General features: G+C 38.9%; 1 long non-coding RNA gene across 1 annotated transcript; it reads left to right on the top strand.

The window, feature by feature from the left end:
- The first annotated feature begins 884 nt into the window (after positions 1 to 884).
- LOC117244038 lies at positions 885 to 4,005 on the top strand. The gene is made up of 2 exons (XR_004496394.1): positions 885 to 1,297; positions 1,930 to 4,005. It is a non-coding gene; the product is annotated as an uncharacterized LOC117244038 (long non-coding RNA).
- Positions 4,006 to 8,667: the final 4,662 nt, after the last annotated feature.

Genomic DNA, 8,667 nt, shown 5'->3' on the forward strand with positions numbered 1-8,667 from the left:
TAAGGTGTGAAAGCTGTTCTGTGAAGCCAGAATCCAGGCAATTAAGCAGGTTTTCCTGCTCCCCAGGTAGGCTGGTATTTAGCTAAATTGTCAGTACTGAATATACTGCTCTAGGAGGAAAGGCAGATTGTGATAGACAGAACATTGGAAGCATTTTTTGAGAGAAAAGATAAAACAAGCACCTAGGAATTGAGATTGTATATTGTAATAAATGCATTTTTGCCTTTGTTTCCTCAATATTTTCATCGAGATCCACAGAGGTATACTGCACAAATGACACAAACAGGCTGGAGTGCAAACTCCCAGTGTATCACATAAAACAGAATCTAAGCTGAGGCTGTTCCTGAGATATAACATTGTTCACCCAGAGGTGCATGAGTAGTTCAGGGCAAACCAGTCTGCCTTAACCCACCTCCATATCACTCCTGCTTAATAAACAAATGATTGCTCAGGTTAATGGGTGCTTTGATAATGGATTTATTTGTGTCTATGTGTAAGAGCTATATGCATTACTTCTGGTTTTTGCTTGTTTCTGTTTGTTGCTTGTTTCAAAAGTGTGTTAGGCTTTCCTGACAGGAACACCGAAAAGTTCGTATCAGTATGAGTCAGAAGTTTCTGACAGCTCCTCACACATGCTAAGGGGCTCCCAAACCCTCCTGCTTGCCTCTGTGCTGGGTCTGAATGTGTGCTTAGGATATGTTCCTCTCTACTCTGATGTATAAGAGAGTGCTCTAATGAAAGGCCTGGTGGTGTAATGCCAATGTAAAACAGATGTAGTGAGTGGAATACCACCAATGAAGTTACGGCCTTGGTTTTCTGTCCAACTTCAACCTTTCCACTTACACTGCAAATGTAATACTACACCTCATAACTGAGACCTAGGGCTGAGAGCACAACTGTTCTTACAATGCTCCTCATCTCCTGAAGTCTTGATGTCTGTGAGTTAATGCCCTGCCTTGTGAAAGGACTGCGTGCTGAGGCTTAAGAGAAGGGCTTCTCTACATGCAGTGTCATCTACTGGTGGTAGCCCAGGTCTTGGACTGTATGACAGTGGATTGAATGGCAGACAGGCAAAAAACATGGAGTGCGAAAGGGAACCCATTTCCTCACCCCAAGGGAGAATGTAATTCCTTTCTCATTCCAGCCTCCTGCTGCCAATGTGGTGCTTGGGTTCCTGAAACAAAACAATGCGACAGTTCTGTGCTACATCTGCTAACATCATTCCCTGTGGCCTCCATAATGGGAGAGAAAATGAAGTTAAGAGCCTTCAAACAGCTCATTGCAGGACAGCTGAGCAGTATGCATTTAGTTTTTTGCCTGGTTTAGGTGCTGTCAAGTGGTAAGGCAAATGCAAGACTCCCAGCTCTAGAGGTTAAAAAGCCCCAAAGTATCACAGGTTAAGCATCCATGTTTTCACCTGGCAGGTTTTCGAGTAATATTAAGACCCACATCCAATAAAAACAAACAGCAAAACCTTAAAAATAAGTATCAGGAAATAAATGAAAAAACCTCTTAGCTGTGTGATATAGTAGATGGAGTATAATCTAATCCTATTTCATATTCTCTATATCCCATAAACCTTCTCTAAAATAGCCTGACTCAATTCAGCCATGCAGGGTCTATTGACAAGCCCATTCAGTTTCAAAAGAGATGAGGTAACATTTTTAGATGTTAAGAGAGGTTTGTTATCTGAATAGAAATGGATCATTTAGCAAAGCACTTTCATCATTTTTATTGCAGTCTCTTTTTCAAGAGCACCATAGTGGGCCAGAACTTGCATATGCTTTTGCTGTTAGATTAAGGAGTTAAATTTTCTACAGGATATTAGAGCACAATTTACTACATCTAAGATTATTTCAGTCATATATTTTACAATGTCTCTTCATTTGAACCATATCTAACAAAGCTTCTGCTCTCTTACCCATACAGAACATTCTTTCCTGGACATAGTTTATGAAAGAGGACAAGGCAACTTGTAGACTGGTTTTCAAGCAAGACTTATTTCTCTGCTGGGAATCCAGTAGGGAAGAAAAAAACCTGATGGTTTTCACTGACAGTTTATCCAACTCTTTTCAAGTGCATGACAAACAACTGTGCCCTCTTCATGAGCAGTATGTTTTTGCTGTATGAAGTTCAGTGGACATTTGAAAGGATGTAACTTATATATTCTCCAAATTATTTTAGAGCTATGATGAGTGAGGTGTGTGATGATAGACAGGACTTATTACAGTGGACGATTTCTTATAATGAGAGAAAATGCTATATGAGCCTGCAAAAAAGTTAGACAATTCTCTCTCAGTTTGCTACTTAAAAGTTTTGTTTCCTAGAGTGAAGCCATTGATATTGGAGATCAGTGTAAATATGAGCCATGAGGAACAATAGCCATGGTGACTCACACTTATCCAAAAATGCTACATCATCATGTCCAAGTCCAAGATTTGAATAAGAACAATCAAACAACAAAATTTTTTGTAGCAGAAAAGGCTTCAGTTTGTGATAAATAAGATATAGGTTTAATAGCAATGTCTGAACTGCTGGAAACCTGCAGTAGATCTTTGGAGAGTATAAAGTAGGTTGTTCCTCATGGTTCTCTGCCACTGCTGTAAACCATCTGAGGTAGTGCTATTTTAACTTTTCCATTGCTTGACATTTTCTTATTTTAATTGTGTAATCTCTGTGTTGGACTGAATTCCGGCATTAAGAGCTTCACCACCCCCTCTTTTGATTGCTTCTTTTTAAAGCAAGAAGAATAAAATTAATTGCTTCTGATCCACCACAATGCTAATTTCATAGTCCCAAGTGGGACCTCACCAAGGATGAACTGCTGCTTTTGCTTTCTGGCTGGAGACACTAGACAGGGATAATAGAGAAGTACATTCTGTTTCAGTGGACTGGTTGTTTCCTGCAGCAGAGAATGATAGAAGTCTATTTGCTGTACAATTACACTGTGGCATTTTCAGGTTGCAATAGCATCCCGCAAAGGCTGAGAAGAAAGAAATAATTTCCGTGCTTGTATGTCTCACTTTGCTAAGTGTGTCTGTGAAAACAGTTGGCCTGCTGCCTCTTTGCTCCTTGAATCTTCGTTAGAACATCACACTGATGTAACAAACTTAGCAAAATCATTAAAAACAGCTTGTACACTGCATGGCCTTAGAAGAGAAAAAGAAGCAGTGATAGAAAACAGGGCTAGGAATAGTTAGGAAATGCTAGCATTGCAAAGGAGCCACAATTACTGCATTTAGATGTAGCTGTCTATTTGTTATTTCTTTAAGAATCATAAACAAGAAAGCAACTAAAAGTATGAATGTTTTTCTATATTAAAAATAAATACATTCTACCTTCAATTATTTCTACAGAGAAGACTAGAAAAGAAACTTTGACAGTAAGTAAAAGTGTTTTGCCCTTCAATATGTCAGAAAAAAATAGGAGGAATTATTCTTTAAAAAACTCCTAACACTGTATTTTAAACAGAATAAAGGATGTATATAAGAAGTATTGTTTAATGAACATTTAATGCATCACATTGAGTTAGGGGCCTAAAATCATGCTGCTGACTTAGAAATGTTTAAGCTACTAAATTTTATTTATCTTTCTGATTTTTGTACCTTCATGACCCAATTTTTGTATCAAGCAGTGTATTGAGCAAATCAGGAAAAATATTTTTTTCTTCTGAAGCTGATTTTTCTGATATGATCTATTGACATAAACAATCCAAACCTGTGAAACTTGCCAGTAAATTAAAAGGTTGAACAACAAGATTATAAGAAACCTTGTCTTGACTACAACTAAAATTGGAATAGTTTTCTCATTCAACTATGTGAGTTTTTCAAATAAGTTTTAAAGAATGTAAAGATGTACTAGATGCAAATGATGGTGTGAAATTTCTTCTTGGCATATAGTCTCCAGACAAAGAACAAGACACAGAAATCTAATTGCTTCTTATAGCTGAACCAAGGCTTTACATGCCATAAATGTCTGTGCTTTAAAATACACACCTTTTGAAGATCTTGGCTTGGATGTATTAAATATATCGAGTTGAGGGCAAATTTTATGTTGGAAAGAATATGCTGAAATTCCACAAAAATCTTGAAATTATTGTGTAAATGTGATTGGGGTTCCACGATTCCAGTCTCAGCCACCTAATACTGAAACTTAAATCCTTTCCTTCCCATGAGATTTTGAAAAGTACTTCTATTTAATTAGATATCTATTTAGACTGTTTCAAAGAGCACCTAAACAGTATATTAAATATTTTTTTCTGCAACACTATACTAGAAATTTACTTAAAAAATAAAACCTGATTTTGTATGCATTAATTCTTCCTGGAGGTTGAGACTCCATGCAAGGTAGCAAATATTACCAAAACAAGTCTTATTGAATCTTGTGAACTAGTCCTTTTAGGTGACAAATTTCACTCAATATATGTTTTTGTCTTTTGGAAGCTGCTTTGAAAATGTGTATTGTTCTCATCCCATGGCATGCAATTATGACTTTAGAGTAACTGCAGCTCCAGTTAGCAAAACAAATATACTGAAACCTGTCATCTAACAAATACCAGCCATTTTCACAAAGTGCAGTTCTGGATAAACCTCCCTTTTCACCTGATTACCAGGCTATCATAAAATCTTATGATGTGAGTAATGTCTGCAATATGCTTAATCTCACCTCTGCCCTGCTTTACAGGCACTTCAGCTTTCAGGCAATGATACATCCAGCATCACTTCAGTGGTCAAAATGCTATCTGCTTTGATGCCTTAAGTTTTAGCTTTTGTATTTTTCAGATTCTGTACTGCATTAGTGCATAACTCTGAATTTCATATAAAGTGTTAGCAAGTTCCCTTCACAGGGTAGTTTGACAAAACAATCTTTTTCTAGCCTAAGAACCAAGGACAAAATTGCAGCTTCAGGCCCAAAAAGTATAAACAGCAAACTGAGGAGAGCAGTCTGGGAGGATGGGACTTGATAACCTGAAGCTATAATTGGACAATTAACCCCAATATGTAAATGGACCAAAACTTATAAAATTGTGAAACCTCATGACCTGTTGTCCATCTTGGGTGTGGCCTCAGCTGGGCTCTTGTACAGCCCAAGGAGTATGCTTTGAAAGCCTTTTTAATAAATACCTACTTCATTCCTTTAACTCCATCCAGCCTCTCTTCCAGGTAACCTCTTTAGACTTCAGCTTGTGTAGAGCTGACATTAACTTAGGTTTCTCTTGGTAACTTCACCTTTTCTATGAGCAGTTCTGCCCCCTGGACACTGGGCTGTACCCCACTCCTCAGGTGCACTACCTTTGCTGGACCAGGTCACCTCAACCAGACTCAGTGGCCTTGGAAGTGTCTCCAGCTGTTAGTGACCTCCTGTTCTTACACCAGCAGCAATCTCTAAAATGGTCTGTCAGGCCACTGCCTAGCTGCCAGAAATAAAACACACTCCAAAAATAGATAAGGCAGGTTGAAAGGAATGTTGTGCAGCGATTCCTAAACAGCACATCGAGCTAAATCAGTGATAGCCAGAAATATCCAGTTATTTATTCCCAAGGTTGAGTGCAGTTCAAAGAGCATGCCGGGAACAAATAGCTTTCAGGATGGATGTGTCAGGATTTGCCAGGGATTCTCAGGGCAATCCTAATCCGGAGCAGCAGGTGTCCCTGAGCAGTGCTGTGGTGCAGCTGAGCAGCATTTCTAAGGCGATGCCACCAGGAGGGAGTGCTATCAGTGAGCAGAGTGCTTGGTGGTGAAATAGAGGAGTGGTTGCACATTGGATGGTGCATCACTGCAATTCCTTGGAAAGGTAGGTTGGTGTCAAACACTTTTTGCAGTGTATCCTGCCTTGGGGATAAACACCAGTCTATGTTAGAGCCCTTCCCTCTGGCAGTAGAGCACAGAGCTGAGGTGAAGGGTTTGTTTGGAGGACACTTGCACAGCTGTTCTGCAGGTGCTGGCATACAGGCAACGTCATATCACGTGAAGCTGAACACTTCAGGCTTACTCCTGACCTCCTCAGCAGTGTTCAGCTGGAAGGAGAGGGAAGCTGCAGCATAAGCCATGCATGCCTTGCTTTCTTGGATGTAACTGCCATAAACCAATAAGAGGTGTGAAATGCATGTGCTATCTACAGAAAACGATGACATGCTCTTCAAAAAATGGTAGGCCCAATACCAAAAAATGGTAGGGCGACCAATCCAGGGTGAGGATTCTGTTTTTCAAAACAAAATCTTACTGGCAAAAAAAGAATATTACAGATGCAAAAGTGTGTAAAATGAAATAATAATTGCTAGCATGGATTTATAATTTTATTATGAAATCATTATCTTGTCTGAAAGACCTACTGCTGTCTATGATTTAGATACTCATATTTAGACTTTTTTTTTGCATGGGTTTTTAATTTTCTTCATTACTGGAAGCATTTGCATGATAACAGGATCCTTGCTTTTAAGAGTTCATCAGCTCCAGCCACTTAGTTCCCACTTGAAGTCATAATCTTCTGTTTATAATTTCATAATTGTTTGCAGTAGAGGTGATTAAAATATTACAAACATAGCATTATTTCGACTTCAGGCATGGAGCAAGCAACAGATGAACACTTTAGGAACAAAGATGATGTTTTCATGTAAATAGCCCAACTAGTACAAAGTAAGGGGAAGAAATGAGAATACGGAACATGTCCAAATGCAATGCTTTTCACTGTTTTCTTTTAGACAGCAATTGCTCTTTGAAACACATGCTTTTCAAAACCTCTCATTCCAGTAGAGTGTTTCTCTCATCTCTTATGAAGTTTTCTTACTATATGATAAGTTTCTAAATGCAAACAAAAATTAATTAATGCATTAATTGACACAATAAACTCTCCTATGCATTAATTGGCAGAAAATTCAGAACTCTTCCAGACAAACATTTGAATTTCAGCCTTGCAGAAACTCAAGTCAGTGTGATGGCAGCATCAAGTGTATTCAGATATTCTAACAGGAGGCTCCAAATTGAGGGGTTCATGCTGCGCGTCTGTGCTCCTGCACAGTCTGTACAGCAGGATCTGAGCGCTCACACAGCACTCTCTGCAGACCCCAGCCACTTGTTGGTGCCTACTGTGAGCATCCTGCTGGGGTAGGGACAGGTTTCACACCATGTAATCAGATCATCCTTGGGAATTCAGTATGTCCAGGATCTGTCAGATATGTAAGACAACAAATTTGGGGTGACTTCTTCCTAAACATGCCCTCTCTTCAGTTGTCAAACTGCAGCGCAAAAGAATGATGTAATTTTATATTTTATATGCTGTTTAAGTTGCTGAATACCAAGAAAATTCATTTCCCTCTTTCTCACAAACCCCAAAGGAACTTGTAATCCAATGATAAGTGATTATCTCTCAGAAACATTAAGTCCAGAGATATGTGGCGCTCTTTTATGCACATAATAATTCATTAAATTCACTAGAAAATGTACTCATTCTGCTATTTTCTTATTTAAAAAGAGATATTAAAAAACAATGAAGCATTTTAGTTTTGCTCCTCAGTTGTTGTTTAGCTATGCATGTTGCTTCCTTGAGAAGAACAGGTCTGTGAGAATGAAACATTTCTCTGAGAAAATACATGTGCTCAATCTTATATTTGGATAATGCTGGAAAAGTTTTTTTCTAGAAAAAACCCTGCCAAAGATAGATTCTGAGGGATAAGTAAGTAATAGGAACTTTTTGTTACACTCTTTACCTGATGACTCCTTGTTTGAAGGGTGAGAGAGGAGTTCCTTAGTCACTCAGAGGCAAGATATCTGGAGTGTTATCTGAAGGTGCCACAACAAAACAAGCTTCTCATGGCTGGTCCTGACTCATGCCAGGGCTGCTTGAATACAGTCAGATCCAAGTTCCCTGCAAAATGCAAGCTCTGGTGCCTAAAGGCATCATTCACAGAAACCAGTGACTTCAGCAATCAGCTGTCTCAGAGGGTAGGAAATACCTAAGAGGGAGGTAAAGAAGGACCCTCAGCATCATGGATGAGGCCAGTGCTTCATATGTAGAATCTGAGGCTGAACAGGCTGTCCCTGGCATGGGCAGTGGGTAGGTGCCATTGCACTGGGGTGCCCACTGTCTGACACACCCTGCAGGGACAAGGCCTGAATCTCCTCTTGCTCCTTCCAAATTCAGCCACCTGGCAGTCTCATTCATGGAAAGTGTTCAAAAAGCATGGTGGTGGCACCTGAAGACATGGTTTAGTGGTGAATGTGGTGGTGGTACTGTGTTGGTGGTTGGACTTGATGATTTTAAAAGTCCTTTCTGACCTTAATGATTCTGTGATTCATCTCTGTGTTGGATAATTCAGTGTTGGACAATATTGCCTAAAACTGTAGATAGCTGACAAAGTCCCTGTGTATATTAGATTCCTAAATAATTTATGCTTTCTGAACATAGTTGCTTATTCTCATAAGCTTTGCCTATATCTGTATGACTTTTCAGAAGAAATTTTATAATGGGAGAAGTTCCCAATTTCATCTTTTTAAGGAAATTCAAAAGCGTGAACTAGAAGAATATACCTTAACATTTTAAGTGAATGATTAAAGGAACAGAATTAAGGTAAAATGAAATAAATGAATGAGGGTTCTCAATTATAAATTTCAAAGACCTTCTATATTGATTTTTGTGAACTGAGGTCCTGGTCTGCGTCCAAAGTTGTTG

Source organism: Parus major, chromosome 3, assembly GCF_001522545.3.
Source record: "Parus major isolate Abel chromosome 3, Parus_major1.1, whole genome shotgun sequence".
In the NCBI taxonomy this organism is placed as follows: domain Eukaryota; kingdom Metazoa; phylum Chordata; class Aves; order Passeriformes; family Paridae; genus Parus; species Parus major.